The 22570-nt window shown below is 39.4% G+C and overlaps 1 protein-coding gene across 3 annotated transcripts in view; it reads left to right on the forward strand.

Annotated features, from left to right (window-relative positions):
- The window catches only part of enox2 (ecto-NOX disulfide-thiol exchanger 2), a 195663-nt gene that overhangs the window by 36313 nt on the left and 136780 nt on the right, over positions 1 to 22570 (forward strand). The window contains exons 1-2 of one of the 3 annotated variants that reach the window (XM_047585235.1): positions 3963 to 4140; positions 16167 to 16261. The gene's annotated coding sequence lies outside the window, so the exon portion shown is untranslated. Of the gene's footprint in view, positions 1 to 3962; positions 4141 to 16166; positions 16262 to 22570 lie in introns of those variants that run through there. The other 2 variants (XM_047585231.1, XM_047585232.1) reach the window with 2 other exon arrangements.

Consider the following 22570-nt stretch of genomic DNA (forward strand, 5'->3'; position numbering starts at 1 on the left):
TACAGGTACTTAGGGCCTGTGCAGCTCAGTTGGCGGGGGTCTTCACCAAAATTTTCAATCAGTCCATGATCAGGACACTGTCCTTCCCTGTCTAAAGTCTTCCATTATCGTCCCCTTCCACAAGAAAAATACCATCAACAGTCTAAATGACTGTGGCACTACCATTATCACTACATGCTATGAGAAACTGGTCTGGACCCACATCACTTACATCCTGGCTTTGACCCTCTTCAGTTCATATACAGGGCCAACAGATCCACACAGGATTCCATAACCACAGTCCTCCATACTGCTCTGTCTCTTCTGGAGCATCAGGGGGCCTGTGCACATCTGCTCTTTGTGGACTTCAGCTTGGCGTTCATCACAATCCTACTGAACAGAATGGTGTCAAAATTGTACGATCTGGGAATATCTGACTCTGTGTGCCGCTGGATCAAGGACTTTTTGACAGATCGCTCCCAGAGGCCCCCACGTCTCCTCAGCCATCAGCCTCAGTATTGGCTCCCCTCAGGGCTGTGTGCTGAGCCCCCTACTTTACACCCACTACACACCTGATTGTACCTTTACACACCCCAGCAACAACATTATTCAACAATAAGTTCACTGATGATACCACTGTGGTGGTGCTCATCTCAGGTGTGAATGAGTCCGCATACCGGGACGAGCTGGAGAGGCTGTCTGTGTGGTGCACAGAGAACAACCTGATCCTGAACGCTAAGAAGACAAAGGAGATCACGTGGACTTTAGGAGGAGAAACACAGACTGGCGGTGTGGAGAGGGTCTCCAGTTGCTAATTCGTGGGTGTGCACGTGGGGGGTGACCCCCCTGGAACACCAAACTGGCCTGGAGGTGTTTGAACAATCTCAAACAATTCCTACTTGAGGTGGATCAAGTTCTCTGTATTTTGAAGAGGCATGTAACAGTGTCAGCAATCAGTGCCTTTGACTGAGTCACTGAAAATTTGTGTAGGGAAAGAAAAAGCTGCTTACACTATATGTGTAATGGACAGTATATCTGCATTAGAACTCCAGGCTTGTGTTGTGCAGCTGACGCAGTGCAGTGGGCGCCTAATTGAAGCAGCCTGCTGTGAACTAGGTAACGGTACATCCCTCCAGCTGGGAGAGACATGGTAACTCAGATTATTGCTCATTCGGGTATAGTAATGGATCATTAAGCATTAATAAGTTTCTCAGATCAGTATTTACACTGCACTGGCTTATCCCATTTAACTGGTCCATATGTGACACATAGAGCAGAAATAGTTATCTGTGTCTTGTTACACTGAAAAAAAAACAGACAAAGCCTTGAAAAAATAGATAGATAAATTCACAAAGTTGTCACAATATGCCAAACACCATCATAAGCCTGGGGGTAAAAAAAAAAAAAAAGTATTAGCAGTTGAGTAATTGGCTGTAAATGGTCCAAAACACTTAATGATGTGGGAGTGAAATGCATGTTGGCACATATGATAATCCCCCTGTAATGAGAATTCACTAGATATCACTGGCTTTGTTCATGTCCCGGCATCTCTAAAAGAGCTTAGCCACCAGAACAGTAACAATAAGCCATAGAGGAGGAAACAAGTTCAACTGAGAGCAAAGTGAAATTACACATAGATTGAAATAATTTACTTAATAAGGAGAGAAGCATTGTTGGAGCATTAAAATACATTGTTTTTCTACTTTCTTGTCATTAGATTAAGATGTTCGGAGTTCGACAAGGGAAATCTGTAAGCGGTGCAATGGTGGCAAAATTCCAATGGAGCTTACGGTCACTTATTCAAAATGTAAATGAACTGTGTTTTTCATAAATGTCCCAGTAAGTTGCTACTCCAAACATTAGGAAAAAAAAAATGGTTAGACATGATTAAAACACATTAAGGCATAGCAGAGAGTCTTTGAGCAGACCTTGGCAATTTGCAGCCATATTGAATTGGTCCCAGCTAGACGTGCCAGCAGCATTCCACGATACATTGCTTAATACTGATTGCACTATATTCTAAGGCGACACGCTCGCTAACAGCCTACAACACTGATGATTATTGGCAGGATGTCGCCCAATCACCCCAATGGAAAAACGACCCATGCAGTGGAGGTGCACTTTAAGGGGTGTACAAGTGAGAAAAAACAGCTTTGAACTATTTTAGCTGTTAAAGATTAGGATGAAGACAAGCTAAACTGTACAAATCCCATGTGTAGGTGCCATGTGGACAAAGTGAAAAGTGAGGACTCCATGTAAACATGTGACAAACAGGATGTTTAATGTCCTGCTTTTTCATCCACAGCAGCTTAGAGATGAAAGTTGTCATCATTAGTTGATGATGGAAACAGTCTTGGGACATAATTCGGTAGTTAGGTCTTGGTGTTAGCTTATGTCGCGTCTGCAGTTTATTGTAGCACGTGTTTTTGAAACATATTCGGCGATTAATTATCTAAAGTGTTGTGCAACTACAAATTATGTCAAAATACCACTTGTCTACGGGACTTTAAGTTAGCGGACTTTACAGTTTGCCGTCCTGACTGCTTATGTTTACATCGGTTTAACTGAGCAGTGCGACAGCTTAGCGTTTCTTAACATCCCGGGAGCATCTCGTTCGTAGTTTTCCTGTTAAATTATTTTTTCCCCCCTTCACTGGGATATGTGAATCCGCTGCAGTGCTGGTTTGCCATTCAGGGAAGGTTTATTGTAGTTTAAACGGATAATTCACCGTAATCTGTGGTGTACAGTACATCCTACATACTGTTAGGCGTCAATCCTGTTTATATCGTGTTTGGGGTTTTGAGTGTATGTGGGCTTTTTTGCCTCCCTAAGCCTGCAAATTCAGGGACAGCACCAATAAATACCACATAAAATTCACACGCAAAAGCTACTTAGGTAAAATCCTCTCTGACATTTACTGCACATTATTATATATGACATTATTAGACTGTTGCTTATGCAAAGTTATGCCTGCATAGTTATTACATTTAAATACGGCGTGTATGGTTTGGGGATTAATGGTGTAGTCATTGGGGTACTCCAAAGTGGAGTACCCCAAAGTTTGACGACATAAATTTCCGTTAAGTTTTCAGGTTGCCAGTTTATTCCACAAATTTGTGTCCAGATATGTATCAGTGCTTATTGGCCATAGAATATGTAAGACGGAGCTGGCTACACGTAATTTTCCTTTTGAAATTTCAGTGAATAACTTCATGTGGGAGGACAACTCATGCAACTTTAAATGTCATCAGACTTATCTACATAATAGTCTTGTATTAATTTGAACTGAAGTTTGAAGTCAGTCCATTAAATAACCGCAGGAGAATACTGACAATTGCAGAAGAGAATAATGGCTTCTGATGAATGCAGCAGATGGACAGAAATCAGTCCTCGTTAAAAACTAAAAGGAAAGATGTGAACTGTCAGGTTAGGATTTTACATTTTTGTCTGATTAAAAGAAATTCATCCAATTTCGTAATGTGTAATGAGATGAGGACCATAACTGAGTCCATCAAATTATCAACTGGAGATTGTACTAATTTCAAACCTCTGTCCAAAAGAGTCAACCACTGTTCTTTTGATCAGTGTTATTTTACAACTAAACACACAAATGATAACTAACTCCTTGAAACTTGACTTCCCAATGAGTGTCAAAAACAATTTATTATGGCCAAAAGTAGTAATGTTGTTGTAATTAACAGTGAATATACATATTTAATACAAACTAAAACAATGTGTCATTTTCAACAAACTCTCTATAGACAATTTTGAAATTCCCAGCGGATGTTCCTGAAAAACCACCACTGAATTAAATAACCTGAACACTATTTAGCATTGCTGTTGTCCACTGGGCAGTTTAGACGATTGGTTTGAACTTTAAAAAAAAAATAAAAAATTATTTAATGTATTTTTATTTTGAAAGGTCATGGGTGCAACGACAAAACGAAACCAGTCGAAGATAAACACAAAGCGCATGTCGACCTCCGGCTTGCCGTACTTGGCTCCGCCATTGTTTGAAGTTGTGGTTGCTAACCAGAGGCTTTCCTGGTTACCCACTCATTAACAGAGAGCTGCGCAAAGAAACTTCCAAGTCCTGCGTGGGTTTCTGGGAAACGTGTCGGCAGTGCACAGAGCGCGACAGACGGCAAACGCCTGAACCAGGTACTTTTCTACTTTCTCTTCGCTTTCAGCTGTCACTTCCCCCGGTGCTAACTTCCGTCAACGGTAGTTAGGTCTTGGTGTTAGCTTATGTCGCGTCTGCAGTTTACTGTAGCACGTGTTTTTGAAACATATTCGGCGATTAATTATCTAAAGTGTTGTGCAACTACAAATTATGTCAAAATACCACTTGTCTACGGGACTTTAAGTTAGCGGACTTTACAGTTTGCCGTCCTGACTGCTTATGTTTACATCGGTTTAACTGAGCAGTGCGACAGCTTAGCGTTTCTTAACATCCCGGGAGCATCTCGTTCGTAGTTTTCCTGTTAAGTTATTTTTTCCCCCCTTCACTGGGATATGTGAATCCGCTGCAGTGCTGGTTTGCCATTCAGGGAAGGTTTATTGTAGTTTAAACGGATGGTAGTGAGAAATGGTTGCTTATTATAACCGAGTGCAGGAAGTTATTTGGAGCAGCATATTGCACCTGCCGGCGCAGATTTTAAGCATGACTCCCATAAGCATAACTTTGAATTTTTTTTCTCATCTGTTTTGAAATGATTTCAGTTACAAATGCCTGGCCAGCTTGGCTTTAATCTGGGCAAAGCATGGGAAGTGTGGGTCACACGTTGAAGCTTAATGAAGACTAGCATCTGCACCTTGTGTTGACCTAAAGAGGATCGTGTTTTGCTTGAATAAGGCTTGTGGCTGTAAATAGTTATGATTTGGATTACCAGTGGGCAGGCATCTTGCAGTTATAACTGAAGTGTAGTGAATACAGTTTGTTTAGTTGAATTAAATAAAGAGATGTTAAAAAATAAATACTCAAAAATGGCCATCAAGTTCCTCGAGGCACATGATGATACCTTCAGGTTAGGTCAATAAATACTTTATTAATCCCAATAGAAATTCAGTGTCCAGTAGCTTCACCACATAGAAACAGATACTAAAGATATTTAAGATGTAACTGTGTAAAAGATATACAGTAGTATCATCATTGTCCACAGTCTTGAGTCTTATGGCCTGAGGGACTATTGATCATCAGTGTAGTATCAGTTATATTTTTCCATTTATTTTCTTTTGACGTTTACCGCAAAAATCACTGGGACTTGACGATTGTGCCCCAGGCACTATGTTTGTAAATTCATTTAAATAATCAATTTATTATCAGATTAACTTCATTAACTAATTCATTAGTCAGTTAATGTTTCAGCACAGGGGTCACGTGTTAAATCATGTTGAGAAAGCCGTTTGAGGTCACATCGTTGCTCTGTGCTGGTATAAATAAGTTTAGTCTGTGCACTAAGACAGTTTTATGAGTGCTGTGTGAGAAATAATGTCAATTACTGTTGTGATATTTATCTGAATGTTCAGAATATCAGCTGTTGCGCAGAGCTGGGGAGCTTGTCTCTATGCGCAGGATCATTACTCTAGACACTGCTACAAATACATCATATCCAGTAAGGCCTGTGATGAGGTGCATTTCTCTGGAGAGATTTGAAGGATTACTGAGTCATTAATGGTAACCTAATGCCAGTGATTTGTGGGGTGTCACACAGGTCTGAAGATATAAGTCCAATAATGAGCTAAAGCATGTCTTCACAGGTATAATCCTAAATCTCGAATCCACGTTTTTCTAGGGGAGCACACCACTGATGGAAAAGGTTAATCCTCCTATTGATTAAAAATGCCATTTGTTCTGGGTCTGTTGTCAGAAATACAACTGGAATGTGGGCAGGAGATATGATATTGGAGGTTCTTTAAGCTTTTTAAGCAAACCAGTTTATTCAGGTAAAGGTTTTCCACCTGCGGTACTATATGAGTTATAATTTTATGTATTTTTTGGGGAATGTGGAGACGTTTTCTGTGCATGCATTCATGCTTGAAATAATAGGTTTAATATAACGAACAAGCCCCTATAAACTGAAACTAATGCCTGATGAATTGATTAACATAAATCGTCAGAATATGAATTGGCAGCTATTCTGAATATTGATCAGTAATTTTAATATAACATTTGCCGTAGGGCTTGCAGTTACTAATTATTTTTATTAGCAATTAAGTATATCTCCATTAATTGTTTAGGTTATGAAATATATAAAAAATTGCTCTGAAATCCCAGTGATATCAGCTGGACTGTTGTCTCCAACAACGGCAGCAAGGTGAACGAAATTAAATCCTGGAAATATTCAGTTTGACACAAATTAAATGCTAAAAAATGCCACACGAATTTTTTTTTTTCGTGTGGCGTAATTACAGAGCAGTGCTGATTCACCAGCAACTTTCACTAGTGTATGTCAGTGAAGGTCCTCAGTCATTCAGGTCATGGTAATCCAAAAGGTGTTCAAAAAAAAAAAGGCAACTGGATTTGTGGAGTTTTGAAGCTTTGCTGCTCATCCGAGTAGCTTCTCCAGTTCTAAGAGACTGGTGGGAAGTTGAGGTTTAAATATTTAATCCAAGTCCCATTGCCCTTTTCTCAGTTCCTTTTGGGTTTCGCTGGTGTAGCCACCTATGGTCCAGGCTTTGTCTAGGGCTCACTTGGAACAAACATACACGGAAAATAAAGAAGATTTGATTTGTTCAAGCTTTGGCCCAACAATACAGAAGTTATTGCACAGATGTATGGTTATTGCACAAAATCCAAGTTATTTCAGGTGGTGGTGTTTATTTCACAGCAGTTTAATATGAGGTGTGTGTGAGGGGGGTTGTGTTGGAGGCTACAGCTCTGGGGAAGACACTGTTCCTCAGTCAGTGAGCTTGTGTTCTGAGCTTGTGGCAGGACAGTTCCCTCTGTCCGCTGTGCTGTTCTAACTGCCTGGGCCAAGACTTCCTTTTTTTTTTTTCTGTGCCAACCAACACTGTGGCTTAGTGACACAGGATGTATTTTAAAGTAGTTCTGCACTGAAAGTATTGACCAGGTTTTGCAAAAGATAGTTAAAATAGTTCCTTGCATTTTCCTGCTGTTTGGCTAATTTAATAATTAACTAATTATTACTGCAGCTATTTTGTCTGTTTGTTTCAACTAAATGGTCCAACAATTTATCAAAAAACATAGAAAAGTATAACAATTTAAATCTTAGTTCTTAGGTTGAGTTTCTCATAAATAGGTCACCATAAACCTTTTATCTCCCAAGAAATTAAAAACAGAAGCTTCTGATCTCAGATTAAATTATTTTTCTAGCCACTGCTAGCAAAATCGGGTCTAATTCAGCAACATTTTGTGACTTAATGTCATCTTGTGTCCTGTTCATCATGTGATGGATTAGGTTCAGAAGTTTACCTGCCTCCTTCTACTTGGTCCTGATTTATTCAAGCAGACTCGAGGACTGAATGACCAAGATGTAATAGGGGTGTCAATATTCGTCATGTCAGCAGGTTGTGCTTCATTAATCTGTCTGATTGATCCAACATCCATGACCTTGCTTTGCACAAATAAGAATTGCACCCACCCAGTGTTACCTGATCTACTGCTCTGGCGATGGGCTTGCGCTTGACTTATTGAAGTCACAGGACAGAGACGTATGTGGACACCAAAGCCGTGAGAGCAGACAGGATTCTCCATGTGCAGGGGGTGGAGGTCTCTTGTTACATTTTATTATGTATGCAGAGTCCGGCAAAGTGGCTTTAGGTAATCATTCCAATTACGGGTATTGCGAAAGGATGATTGCAGGCTGTAAAAACAGCAAAAGGAGCTCAAGTAATTGTTGATTATGTCTTTTCGAAACATCACTGAGATTTACCCATTCAAACTCTTGGATCAGTTTCATCTTACAAGCGTATAAACAGATGTGGTTTATCCACATTTAATTTTTTTTTTTTTTGCTTAAAATTTGACTTCAGCAATCTCTTAAATTGAGCTCTGGAAATATTGTTAACATTCTATGTCCAGTGGTAATGAGCAGCTTTTCAGCGGCTATGATGTGCCAGCAAAAGCCATTATTATCCAAAGTGTACAGGGCCAAAAGCTTTGAAAAGTTAATGACTTTTTACATGATTTATGTGTTTATAGTGCTTACTTATTAGCCTTTTAACTATAATAGTATTATTATAACCTTGATTATCCTTTACTTAGTAAAAGTAGGCCCATCATGTGTGACTGATGATTATTCCTTTTGGCTTCATCATGAGAGTCGAGGTTATATATTTAAGACAACTGCCCAGGACTTAACTTCATTCATTTTGTTCTCCTTAGCACCTAAGCGGTCTGTGTTTTGAAATTTAAATGGGAAGGGATTTCCCCCCTCCCCAAAAAAGACTTACATCGTGAATATTTTTTTATTTGGAAGCAAAAGAGGACTTTCTAACAGAGTTATTTTTTTTCTTAATATGGGATTGAAGTCAACTCCTTTAACATTCATCCTTTTTTTTTTAATCAAAAGGGGATTTGTCGGCACTACATTTCAGATCTTGGATATTCAGTAAGGTCACCCTGACTGCTTGGTACAGAAGCAAGCTTTAAGAAAATGCTGTAACCTTACATTTGAATTTGAAAGCCAGTCGTGCATACAAATTTAGGTTAGTTTTCCACTTAGGGATTAAGCTTGCCCCTAACAGTAATGATATGATCTTGTGCTTTCAAAAGAGATTTTTTTTTTAAAAAAAGGTGTTTTGTGCAGTTTAGGTAGAACGCGGTCATCAACAGGTCTCCAGTCTATCACAGAGCTAACACAGAGAGACAGACAACCATTCACACTGACACCTGTGGCCCATTTAGAATCACTAATGAATTTAATGAGCATGTCTTTGGACGGTAGGGGGAAACTGGAGTACCCAGAGAAAACCCACATGGACACAGGGAGAACACGCAAACTCCACCCAGAAAGGCCCCAGTCGGATTCAAACACAGACCTTCTTGATGTTAGACACGAGTGCTAACCCACACCACACCATCAATCATTTTAGTTTTCAGATACATTGACAACTTTGTGTTTGTATTAGAAAATTGTTATTCAGTAAAATGATTAAGATGCAAGTCCAAAAAGAGTTTGTTCGGACCTGTATTCAACACATACAGTGGCACTGATTGCAATAACTGTATGTAGGGATGTTTATATTTGACAGTCACTATCTAATTTATATAGTGATGGACTGTGCACATATGTGATCATGCCCTTAAAGAAAAAGCAGAGGAGTTATTCATGATATATGTGAAATGATCCTTCTTCTACATGTTCCATCTGTCTCTGTGAACACTGCTGTGAATTACTTGCTGAGTGGTGGGCAGTCCCTCTGTTTTCAAAGCCCACATATAAAGTGTGTGTCATGCCCTTGATTATGAGTATGCAGCGTTTGTTTTGCTGAAAGCTTGTTTAGGAATATTAATGAGGCAGACAGGTTTAGATGCCTTAAGGCAATTTGATTGTTTTGTTGCTCATGTCAATCATAAACTTACCAGACATTTTGCAGTAGCTCTGCTGTTCTAAAAACCGCAGAATTGTTCCAGCTACAGAGAGAGGTTCAGAATATCTACATATACACTGTTGTAAGAGTCCGAACAACCAGTTGTTTAATCGATTTGTCAACTGAACACTTGATCAATTTCATCAATTATTTAAAAGTTGTGTAATATTTTTAATTTTTAAACAGAATGTTTGTGGGAACCATACACATACACTTGGAATGGGCATTTTCACTATTTTTATAAATGACATAGGCCAAGGAATTGACTTACTTAGTCAAGACATTAATTGGCTTATTAACTGAATATGCTATGTGTTTGTGTTTATAGTATTTTGATGTGGTCATTTAGAAAAATATTTTGGGTCATGACTAACTCGGTTTTAAATGACTTGGAAAGACGATTGATTAGTTGATAAGTACAGTGCTAAATTGCTCATTAGTGACCCAAGTAAAGACTGGGGAATTCCATTTTTTCAAAAAAGCATTTTCCATCAGGAAACATGAATCTTACTTGTCTTCTATAACCTTGAAAAATTGAAAAATGGTAAAAAATTAACCTGTTTATATAATGCTGTTATGATGGCAAATTTAATCATCAGCCGATAAAAGGTTAAAGATTATTCACAGTTATGGCCTCGAAGATCTTAGTATTGTTCAGTTTGATGACCTAATAGAATAAGTAGTAATTGCAGGTGTGTTATTGAGCACCGTTTCACAAACAACACTCTTGCCTATGTGTACTGTGTCAACCAGTGACATGTACCAATAAAGGGATGTACACTAGAGACAACTAGCAGCGATGTGGTGAAAAGACACTGTGTAATGTTAATGAAAATTGCCTAAATGTTTTAAGTTCAAAAAAGAAATGCAAAAATAAAAACAAATGGCAGGTAACAACTGGTAACAACGAGCTTGTAGTGTTGGGTGAACCCAGATGGAGGGGCTGCATTGTTGACAGTATTTCTTTCAGCGTATCTCTTCAAGCAATTGATGATAAACAAATTACTTTACATAAGATTTGCTGGAAATTTGCCACAGACACAGTTTGTAATACATGTAAGGGCTTTCATAGACTTTCACCAGTGGTTAATCATCAGTTACATAATTTGGAGATGAAAATCTACAAGATATTCTCTTTGATTACTGCATAAGGATGAGTACTACTATCATCACTGTTCATGCCAGCTGTTGTTCTGATTAATGTCCTGCTTTTGTATTATTGCTTTGTCAGAAATTTAAGTCTGTGGTTTTGTAGCTTGCCGTGTAAAATTGCCACGTAAAACAGCATTATTTTGATTTCATCTGCTAAATCTGTCTGACTAGTCTTTGGTGCCTCAGGTCATCTTGCTAAACTTAGCTCAGTGGATGGCACCGTGTTGAGAACATTTCCCATATTCTGAAGCAAGTTGTTTTTGTCCCCTTTTGGATGAAGAATGGTGACGTTTCTCATTATGAGATGTTTTATTGACCCTCAGGAAGTTTGGGAGCTGGATAAGAAAAGGCAGGCGGTGTCATCTCAGTGAATCAATATGCTTGTGTGTATTCTTAGCCTGCACATCCACTACCTGCTTCCAGAATTCAAGAAATAGAAAATTATTTGTAAAGGAATATTAGCTGTGAATCATTACTTGAGAGGAATTCTTTGTATTAGAAAACTACTGCATATGCTGAATATGTTTGTAAGCAGACTAAACAATGAACTGAATTTGACAATATGTCCAATGCCATCCGCCGTCGATCACACAGAATAATTAAGGCTACAACAACAGCAACAATGTCGGACTACAGGCTTGTGATGGTACTGCATCAGATATTGACCCTTGTTGGGTGGCTAGGTCGTACTGTTGCTTCACCACTATGATGAGCTAAAAAGGATTACAGACTGTAATTCGGACCATATGTATGTATATGACAGTCGATGCACATGCTCAGCTTTTTCTTCTTTTTTTGGCTGAGTTCTGTAGCATAAACAGCGCGGAGAAATTCTCGAAACAACGCCAAGAAAAACTGGAGAAAAAAAGATTGTGTTGGTCCCTTGACTGTTAACCATGATGAAGGGGACCTTTTAATGATCTTGGTTGCATTTAACTTTATTAAAACATTCTTATCTCACAGAGCTGCACAGTGCAGTTTTAGGAATAAACGTTGGCCAAGAAAACGTAGCGATGCAACATCTTTTATAACACTTGAAAAACTGTGTTCTACATCATTCATAAATGTTTTGTGTAATATTACCGGAAACAGGAATGGGGTAGCAGCAAGAACAGTTGCAAAGGTCAGATGCAGGTTTTAGCCAACAGAAGACGTTGATGTGCACTTGGAATTTGTAGCTAAATTCGAAATAATGGCTTTCTTCTAATCATGTGTGGATCAGATGTCAGCCTGTTAACTTTTCAGGAGAAAAAAATATGCTTCCATGTCAGATTCTCTGAATAACAGAACTGACTAATTCATGACTCATTAGTTACAAGAGGGATGTTTTTTTTTTTTTTTTTTTTTTTTTAAAGAGCATCACTCACTTGCCTATAATGTCAAGATATTTCTTATTTTGTCTTTATGTGCTTTGCAGAGGTAGAAATGAGGGCAAAGTCAGTGGCATACTAACTTAATTGTAGTCACCTCCCTTGTAGAGGTCTTGTGATTCCTTGTGTTCCACTTCACTCAAATTGCTGTTAAAAATAAATCTATTTCGTCAGTCAAAACATCACCTACCTCTTTACGACCAAAATAAACTAGCTTAAATGACAGTATGGGAGCATTTGCTCTAAGCTTCCCCGGAGGCTTGAAAAATAGAGCAGTGGACTCAGTGATAAACTGCCATGTGGGAATGCAGTTGGACTGTGTGGGTATATAACACAGAGTTGAATGAAAATAATGACCTGGCAGTACATGTACAGGATAAATGCACTACTTTAGTTTGCGTTCACTGTAAACACTGACCTGCTGTATACAGTCTCTTCTTTTTTCCTCAGGCAGACTGAATAGCTGTTGAAATTGGTATTACCACCTCTCTGCGATAATCAGTCCCTGCGGTCGGTCATTTAGGCTGTGTGGATTTCAGCTGTAGGCCAAGTCACCTCATCAGATCACAATGGATGCTGATCTTATGTGAAGTCTACGAAAGGTGTGAAGTAAATTAATTTCATACCCGAGTAAGTCTGAAAGCTGCAGTGACATTGATGAGCAGAGAGGTGGTGGACGTACTTTCAATTGGCAGACGTTAATCCAGCACAGGAAATGGTGTTGTGTTGATCGCGGCTAACAGAGTTCACATTTACGAAAAGCAATGTGAGCTGCGGTTTACCTGGTCATCTGATGGTGACCTTAGTGCTGAACGTCTTTTGGGCAGGGCAATTACTTAATCACAAAGGCTGTATTTTTCATAAAGATCGTAGCGACCCTTTTAATCAGCGAGCACTGATGATGGGTTATAATCTTAGTGATTGAACTAAATCTTTAGATGCGGTGATGAGCTGTGAGGACTTTGATTATGACAAAAAAGAAGTGTTCACAGCACCATTGCATACTTTACCCTTGACTATCATGTCCTCTATGAATGACATCTACATATTTCAAGCTTAATGGGAACTGGAATTAGACTTTGTTGAAGACAAGCCCTTCCCCGTTCTCTTGGACTTGTATGAATTGGTTTATCTCTGTCTCTATTTTCTGGTTTTATCTTAGCTTTTGTTTGTGAGACTTATGGAATGTAACATTTGAAACAAACCTATTTATTTACCTTTGCTACATCCAGCAAAATGTCTGTAGCAGGAAGCCAGCCAGGCGGAATCCAAACACTAAAGCCTCGAATCACTGTACAACTGAAATGCAATCTTGCCCCGGTAGATTTTGTAAAGACAGGCTTGGCTCTGTTACTGCAACTTTTTTGATGAAAGATAGTGCCTGATTAGCTGCCAAGACATCTGAAATGACTCCAGCTCTAAAGCCAGGATGCAATTTTGACAGAGCTGTGTGTCTGAAGCAGCCAGACATCTGGATTAATGTGCAAAAGGCTTTGACTGGCTTTGCGTCTCCAGAGCAAAAAATCATGCATACAGACGAAGCCAACTTCGAAAGTGTTTTATTTTTCTGGAGCAGGTAACACAGTGAGTGTTAATTTTCATTTTCTTGTTTTCTTGTGAAAGAAGATCATACAATACAAGTTAAAAGTGAAAAGTTGACAAGTCCATATTCCTCTTTTACGGTTATCAGACCAAATAGCATTCAACTACTTGCAGTGTGCTGTCGTTCAGTGTCGCTACCTTTTGTGTTTCCCTTAGCTGTCCAAAACTCCAGGGAGACATATCTTATCCTCCGTGTTGATTTCCTCAGCTGTTTAGACCACGTTTAGTAAGACACACATCTTTGATTTAATGACAGTGTGTGGTGTTCACTCTCGCTGATTTAGATGAATATGATCGTGGATTTCACTTTAAATTCCTTCTCTCTGTTGGGCTACCCTCTCTCTAAACCTTAACCTCTGTCTACCATGAAATGCCATGTGCAATTTGGGCTTTTGTTTACCTGGGAGACAACTGACAGCTGTTGGAATGGGAATGAGGAGTGACACAGACAATTAAAGGGCTGGATTCAGCCTGGCCTGACCTTCTGATCAATGCACTCCTATTTAGAGCTGGCAGGCTAGAGACCCGGCACTCTTTTTCCAGACTAATAAAGATGGCACAGAGAGCAGCTCCTGAGCTGGGCTGCCAATACTTTTAACACCCCCATCGATTCTCATTACTGTTAATGGTTTCTTTGCTAGTCTGAGTCGGATGTTGAAGAGGGTGTGGGTGGACATGGGTGTAGTTGGAGATTTGGTTAGGGGCAGAGTCATCCTTTTAAGACTCTGGTCAGTGGAGTTGGAGAGAAGGTGAGTTCTCACTTCTTGTAATACTGGAAGGAAATTTCACTTTTACAGTAACATTAATATTGCTCATGTTTGATTTACACTGATCAGCCACAACATAATGACCAATGACAGGTGAATTGAATAACGCTGACCATCTTGTGACAATCCAATGTTCTCCTGGGAAACTTTGGACCTGGCATTCATGTGGATGTTACTTAGACATGTAACACCCACCTAGACCAGACCATGGCAGCAGCCATCCCCAGCAGGATGCAGGCTCACATAGACACACACAAAGACGCTTTAGGAACAACTCAAAAAAGAAAAACAGCACAAGGTGTTGAGCTGGCCTCCAAATTCACTAGATCCCAAATTGATCAAGTATCTCTGGGATGATGTACAGAGCCCCCTTCTCTCAACCCATAGGACCCAAAGGCTGTTGCCGGATAACACAGGACACCCTCAGAAGGTCCATGTCCATTCTCTGATGAGTCACAACTGTTTTGGAGACCTACACAATATTATGAAGGTGGTCATAATGTTATACCTGATCAGTGTATTCAACAAGACAAATGGCTATGATGTTGATCTGGTTGAGGGCTGTTATAACTGCCTGTAGAGTGGATTGAGAATAGAGACGTGACCTTTGCATCATATTAGCAACCAAAACACTTATAATTATGATAATTAATAAAATGAAATTGAACCCAACTGTTTGGTTTCTCACACCCCAAAGATCCAAATGGAACTTGAGAATGTTGTCCTGGGTCAACAGAACAACCTGTGCCAGTTTTATCTACACTTAAAACACAGCTTTTGGATTATGTAGTCCGTGAACTCAAGCCTCCTCTTTTATGCGATGTAGCCACTATAACTGTACAACAAGGGGGAGATGTTTTAATCCCATGAAATGATCCACTTCCTGTCTGGCCTTGAGTAGTTTGTAATGCCATTGTTCTCCTGCTCTCACATCGTATTAAATGGCTCTACATATTTTAGTAGCCCATAGATCTGCTGTATGCACTCATTCTTTATTCTTTGACCATAATTAATAAGCATCCCCTATTGTCTCCTATTTCTTCTGAGGTATGTGATTCTTATTTTGCTCATTTATGGCCAATTCTCTGTAGTGTGACATGGACTTTTTCTTCCTCCCTCAAATGTTCAGGGATTACAAAAACATTGTCTGCTCATCATTTCAGCTTTCACTGCTTCATTCGATGGCTTCGTGCTGGCAATAGCACCATGGAAAAACATTGCGTTGGAATGAATGGGCATTTTGCCACAGGGTACAGGTAAAGAAGATGAAACACAAAATAACAAGCCCTGGGTGTAGGCGTAAAATGCGAAGACAGCGGTTTTTGTCCTTGTATTCCTCAGAGGTCTGATTGTACAGCTTTGGAAAGTTAATCACAGCCACGATAACTTTATTTTCTCTCTTGATTCTAGCCAGGTACTACAATACTACAAGGTCTTTGCTACAAGATGTTCCACTTTGATGTGTGTGCTTGTACATATCTGAGTGGCTGGCAAGGTGTTTCGCTGGCTGACCTCACATTGTTCTGGGGAAAAGAAGATGGCCTCACATCGTACCCTGCGCCAGGCTGTGTGTGAAAGTTGCCTTAGGCTTCATGTTAGCATCTGAAACTACATCAAAACGGACTTTGTAGTTACCGGTTCAGTTCTGTAGCTCCAAAGTCTATTGACAGCCATGATTTTAGAGACACATCCAGCTTTTTTAAACAGTGTGTGCTCAATTTTGTTTTGTTGCACTTTGCAGACTACGAGATGAAGATGACAGTCCTGGTGTCTTCTTGGCCGGAGTGAAGTGGCCAGGTGCCCAAGAAAAGCAGGTCTATGGCTCCAGCATCACAGGTATGATCTCCTTGACACGCAAGAATCATGCTGTTCAAAGTTGATTAATGGTGCAGTTACAAACTCCTTGGATGGTTTTTCGTTTCCCAAGGTAGAAGGTAGTTAGTCTGATTTTGGTGTGTCAAAGCCACCAATGAGTTGGTCTAGGTGGCTGGTACACGTCTAAGTAACACCACATGAATGCCAGGTCCAAGTTTTTCCCAGCAGAACATTGGATTGTCACAAGATGGTCAATGTTATTCACTTCTCCTGTCAGTGCTTTTAACGTTGTAGCTGATGGATGGGTGCTAATCATAAAAACTTGTGAGAGATGCAAGAGGCAAACCTGTAACATTTGCCAAGTTCGAAGGTTATTAATATCTTTCATATTTCTGAGTACGAGCGCTTATTCCAGCGTCGAATAAATGCTCTATTAGACATCAAATTACAGCGTGTGTGTTTTTAAAATTGAGATATGAGTTTTGTGTAATGACCACTCGAGTGTTCCTTCCATTCAGTCTACGCCAACTCTGACCTCTGCTTGCTCCTTTGTCCTCAGAACCAGCTGTCTGTCAGCAGCTTCTGAGGAGCAAACCGTCTTCACCGTGCTGACTGACAGCAGAAATTTACTGGATAAAAATAGTTTTCATGTAGGCTCAGCAGGAACGAAGTCAACAGTGTTCTGATGTATGGATTCATTTATTTTATTGATTTTCTTCTGCCCACGACTGAGACTGAAACCAGATAGCTCACAGTCACACAGAGAGCCTGATCAGTCGGTACCATTAAAGATTTAACAACATATAAACAGCTGGAGATTTGTGTGATTTAAAAGCTGGCTGTTGGAGGTTATCCTCCTCTAAGCGCTATACAGGAACAGGAGGAAAAGCGACTTGTGGAGATGCACGTTTAACTTAATTATATCTTAATGAACTGTCATCTTGCGTTTGTTGAACAGTCAGTTCGAATTATTTTAGTTTGTTCGATTTTCTTTAGTGTCATTGGGCTGGAAAATTTTCGTCGCTGACATTCAGACTGACGCCGGCCCCTGTAAATTGATGTTTGTCAACACTGCCAACAGGAAGAGCTGTCTTGTACTTATGTTCTGATGACTTTATGTTTTGTAAAAGGTTTGAAGTGGTTCATTGTAAGTGCTAATGTCTTTTACTAGAGAGTAGTACAAGGATATCTAGAGTTCCTGGCTACCCCAGAGGCTCAGGTGCAGCTTTGCTCTCAAGCTATAACTATTGGAATCTGCCTTCAGATTTAGCAGCAGATAAGAACAGCAGTATTTCCTCTAATTGCCCCTTGCCTTAGAGCTACTCACCGATGGGGATGTGGGCTGCATGTCAAATAGTTTTCCCAAACTACTTTCCGTGCCTGCATTTGAGCAGCATGGCCAAATTAGAGCTATGCTCATTTGAATATGCTGCAATGTATTTTCCTAATGATTTAACCTCTCTTTTAATTTGGGAAGCATGTCACCATACACATAATGCATAAAAAATATAAATACATGGTCAGGATGCATCAACAACAGTCTCTATTAGGCTGGCTGCCACCAATTTTGCCATCTAGTTATGATGCATAACCATACGAACTGTATGACTGTATTCCACGTGCTGCAGATGAAATATGGACCACATGAAATGTGAAATGGTCTTATCCTTGGTACTCTTATAATCTGTCTCTAAAGATTAATATGGTTGTACAGTTTAGTCTAGAAATTGTATAGATTATACAGTAGTATATTACTCTGTGACAGTGATCTACCAAACACACCAGCAGGAAAAGCACAGCAACCTGAAGGGAAAATTAACATCGTGGCAACACTGCACAGTTAGTGACATTGCACTGAATGCCAATTTTCAGCTCTGTTTCTCATCCAAAACACACAATCAAGCTCATTTGTAGAAGAGCTAGAGTCAACAGTGATTGTTGCTACCTGCTTCAGGTATGACTTATCAGTATGAGTTCTTACCCTCATTCCTAATTGATCTGAGTGATAACTTGCCAAAATTAGGCGCCAAAATGAATAGTGATAATTGGGATGTCGTAATTATATATGGTGTGATTAATTACAAGTAGACTTTAATTCTTTGTGCACGCTACAAATATCTGACTAGCACTGCTCCATATGCTCAGTCCCAGACTTTCATTTTGATTTGACATTTTTGCTGTGTGTCCCCACAGAGTGAAATATTGACTAAACAGTAGATGAAGCTCCAGTTTCTTCCTCTCTCAGTCTGTGGGTCCGTGATGCTGTCTGAGTGGAAACACACAAGGTTTTTAGAGATTCTGTTATCTCCAGCAGAACTCATTCTGCCTTTACTGCGACCTTAGAGTGATTCGTGCTGCCATATGTAAAGAAACTGGGATCCTGAACTCCAATATTAGCCTGATGCTGATTAGGTCCTCTTTCTAATTTTCTCCATGTGATACTCAGTAGGCACTATAATGTCCTAGTTTAATACCCAATGTGGAAGCAAATAGGTCAAAGCTCCTGTTTTTAACTGGGCGCAGAAGATTGTCCGTCATTGCAGCTTTTGGGAAAAACTTTCAAGGAGACTGGATTAGAGCCTGCTGCTTACTGAGAGTTTTACATTAACAGCAATAATCCTTTTCTCACTACAAGATATTTTTGACTTTCTTGCCGTGCTCTCCGTTAAAAAAAAAAAAAAAAAAGAACACCCATCAAAGCCAGCTGTGAAAAGTGACGAGAGCTTTTTGTGTTCTGTTCTCTTTCATCTGAATCATATTGGGAAAAAAAAAAAAAACTGACCATCTTGTCTTCGATTTTTGCTGAGAGCAGCTGGCTCTGTGGTGCCACACAGCAACCTGACCACGCACTCAAACACAACACACACACACACACAGGATATATATTACGCGAGATGCTTGGCGGAGGAATGTTCATCAACCTCTTACTGGTTATTACTGAAAACAGCTATTTGACATTGAGAGCAGAGATACTACTGTCAGACTGAAATGGAGATGATATTACCTGTTATTCAGTTACCAGTGGAGGAGATTTATAGACCCGGACAAATAGCTCCCAATGTCTAATTTAGCATACAGATAGTCCCATTCCCTGTCAAGTGCTTTGAGTATTTTTCTACTGATATTTTCTCTTTCCTGTCGTATGGGGTCTACATTTAATAATCTACTGAAATAGGATGGAAGGTAGGTAGGCGATTACTTGCTGAAGATCTCGGCAGAAAAAACACGTGGTCATAACACCTCCTCTTAAATGAAATGGAATGGACAACTCCATTTTGACCTCTTTAAAGCGTCTGTCAAGAAGTTACAACAATGTAGGAGAAGCGGGCTGGAATTATTCACCATCATTTCATCAACAAAGTCATTAAATGTTTTGTGATTTATTTAGTTAATTTCTCTCAATGTTATTTTCACACGATGGAGCTTGTTGGTGAACTTTATTTATTCCTTTAATAACAAAAACAATTAAGAGCTATAATACTGGGCAAACGTTTGATTCTTATCCATCACACAATACCAACCGGGAGGTGTTAAATTAGTCCCAGTCTTGATCAGGAGCATGACAACAAAGAAATAAACAGGATTTAAAGAGAACGTCATCTGATTGTATGGCTCCACAGAGGCCTGATCTGCACAATGTTAAATAGATCAAGGATGAGCAGAGGAGGCCAACCACATCCTAACTTCACAGAAGAACTGTGGCAACTTTTCCAAGATGCTTGGTAACCCTAGGTGCTGCTAAGTGCCTTGAAAATTATATGCACGTTGTTTGGAAGATTGGTCCATTTTTGTTTAAAGGGAATGGGAATGATCATCACGTTGGTTTAAAACAAAAATAACTAAATTTATTCAGTCACCTCACACTTTAATGTTTTGGCAGTTAAATAATGCAAACTGCAAAGCTAAATGTTAAAATAATTTAATAATTTCAGCACTCCGCTCCAAGTTTAATGCATTCAGCTTTCCGGATGTTTATAAAATAAGTAATATCCTTCCTTTTTAATCTCATTCAGTGACTTTAACAAGGAGAGCAAAACTGAAGAACATAGTAAATGCATAGATGGTTCATGACTGATCCTTTTATAGTAAAGATGGACAGTCTCAGGAGGACTGTTTTTTTAAGATTGTGGTCCAAATTGTTATCTTTTCCTCCAAACCAGCATGCCATTCATAGCACCAGTCTAATATTAGCTTCCACCTTTGCTCCATCTCTCAGTCTGCCTCCCTCACCGACATTCTCCAGATGCGACGCTTCACACACACACGGACACGCACAGAGACGGTAAATTAGCTCCTCTTAGCTCCACCGGGCTCAGTATTAAGCTCTCTTTCACCTCTCTGCCTACAGAGACACGAACAGGTGTGATTGCCAGAACACTCTCTACCAACTCTTTCACATCAGGTAATGACTGTCTAAACTCTGACAGTCGCTTCAGCAACATTTAAGCCATGTTAATGAAATTCACACCAGTCAATCAGCCCCCAGCATCAGTAAACACTCTGAAATCAATACTTCAGTCTTCATGTGCAGAGTCTCTATTTATAATTAAGAAAACTTGGTCGCTAACTTCTAACTCCCTTTGATAAGCTTTTTTTTTTTTTTTTTTTTTTTAATTTTATTTTTTAACCATCATCAGGTCCTGCTGCCTACCCAGTGTCAGCCTATTTTCATACACTGTAACTGCGCACTGTGACAAGTAAGTGGGCAAAGTCGTACAGTCTAAAAACTAAAGCAGTTAACAATTGGTTCAGTGAACAAATCATGAAAAAAAAAAAATATATGTCTTCTTCTCTGGCATTTTCCACTGCAGCAGTTTTGTGATGGTGATAGCTAATTACAATATCTTGCACTCATCTCTGCCTACGGCCCTTTGTATTTTCAAAAAAGAATCTCTGGATTTAAAATCTAGTAGGCTGATAGGGCTGTTTAAGCACCTACACACACTTGAGCACTCTCTTCTACACCGACACATATTAATGCTCATACAGTACCGGTATCTATGATTATTCATCTCATCAAGAGAGCGTGTGGAGCAGCTTCCTTGACAGTGAATGGGGGAGCAATGTCACTCACAGAAACTCTGGCAAAACACCCCTCTGCATGTATTTACTGTTCTAGGCAAACAGAAACTTGGTGAAATCAATACCACTCCCATACCTCCATTAAATATGAAATTACAGCTGGGACATTGCTGGAGAAGCTTAGCATAAATACTGCAAAAGGAAAACCTCAATTGCCTCACAAAGCCCACTCTAAAAATACATTTTACATTGTTGTTCAAATGTAAACAAACTAGTAAAAATATAGTGTGCAAACTCTCATCTCTGACGCTTCATATTTAAGTGATAGACTGGCCGGCTGTTACTTTCTTCACTATTTTCTTAATTACACACATCAAAGCGAATTTCTTGAGGTAAACCTTCACGTCTCGGTACCTTGCTAAATTCAATCATTTTGAATGGATCTGATGTTTACTACTAATAGAAGCGAATAGCCTGGTCTATCGAATCTCTATATTTTGATCTCGACAAAGAAACTAAACGCAGAAGTTAAATTATTTGGTGAATGTAGAGTTAAAAAAAACCCATATTAATTTCCTTGTGGGCTGAAATGGGGGTCAAAATTCATTAGTCTCCAGGTTTTTATGAAAAATGTGAGACCCCAATTTGATTTGACAAAAATGTGAATAGCTTGAGTGTCCACCTTGTTTGATTTTGTCAATACTAGTATATTTGTGCTGTCACAAAGCCAATCAGCCCTGATTTCAAGATTATTCAGCATTTCCTGCTTGTTTATTCCACTTGTCATCTATTGATAGTGTTTTTCTTATCTAAAAACATCACAATTGCATCAGTCAGTCTTAACTGTGCAATGTGGCTCTGAATAACCTGTGCCATTTATTGAAGTTTGGCTGACATTTGATATGTATAAAGTTAAGTAAGAGCAAAATAAACCGTCTCTGGGTTGCGCGAACTGTGATAATGGGTCTGATATGTAATTTCTGAGTGTTTCAATTTCTTTACTTTTATTGGATCTGTTAAACACAGTGACACATTAATTTCACATGGTGACATGTTCATTACTGTGTGAAAAGCTCCCTGATATGAAATATTGGTGCCACCAAATTGTGCGTCCGTGCCACTAATGGGAAAATGTCAGTTGAGGCAGGAGCAAAAAATTGAACTCTTTGGAGGTTTTGAGTTTAAGCAACTCGTTACCTGGTTTAATTGCGGTCTGCTTTGCTGCAAAGCTGTAACTAGCCACTTTTAGAATTTTTTCACCATTTGTAGAGCAGATATACAGTAATATAAATAATTTACCTGCAAGCC

Source organism: Mugil cephalus, chromosome 5, assembly GCF_022458985.1.
Source record: "Mugil cephalus isolate CIBA_MC_2020 chromosome 5, CIBA_Mcephalus_1.1, whole genome shotgun sequence".
NCBI lineage: Eukaryota > Metazoa > Chordata > Actinopteri > Mugiliformes > Mugilidae > Mugil > Mugil cephalus.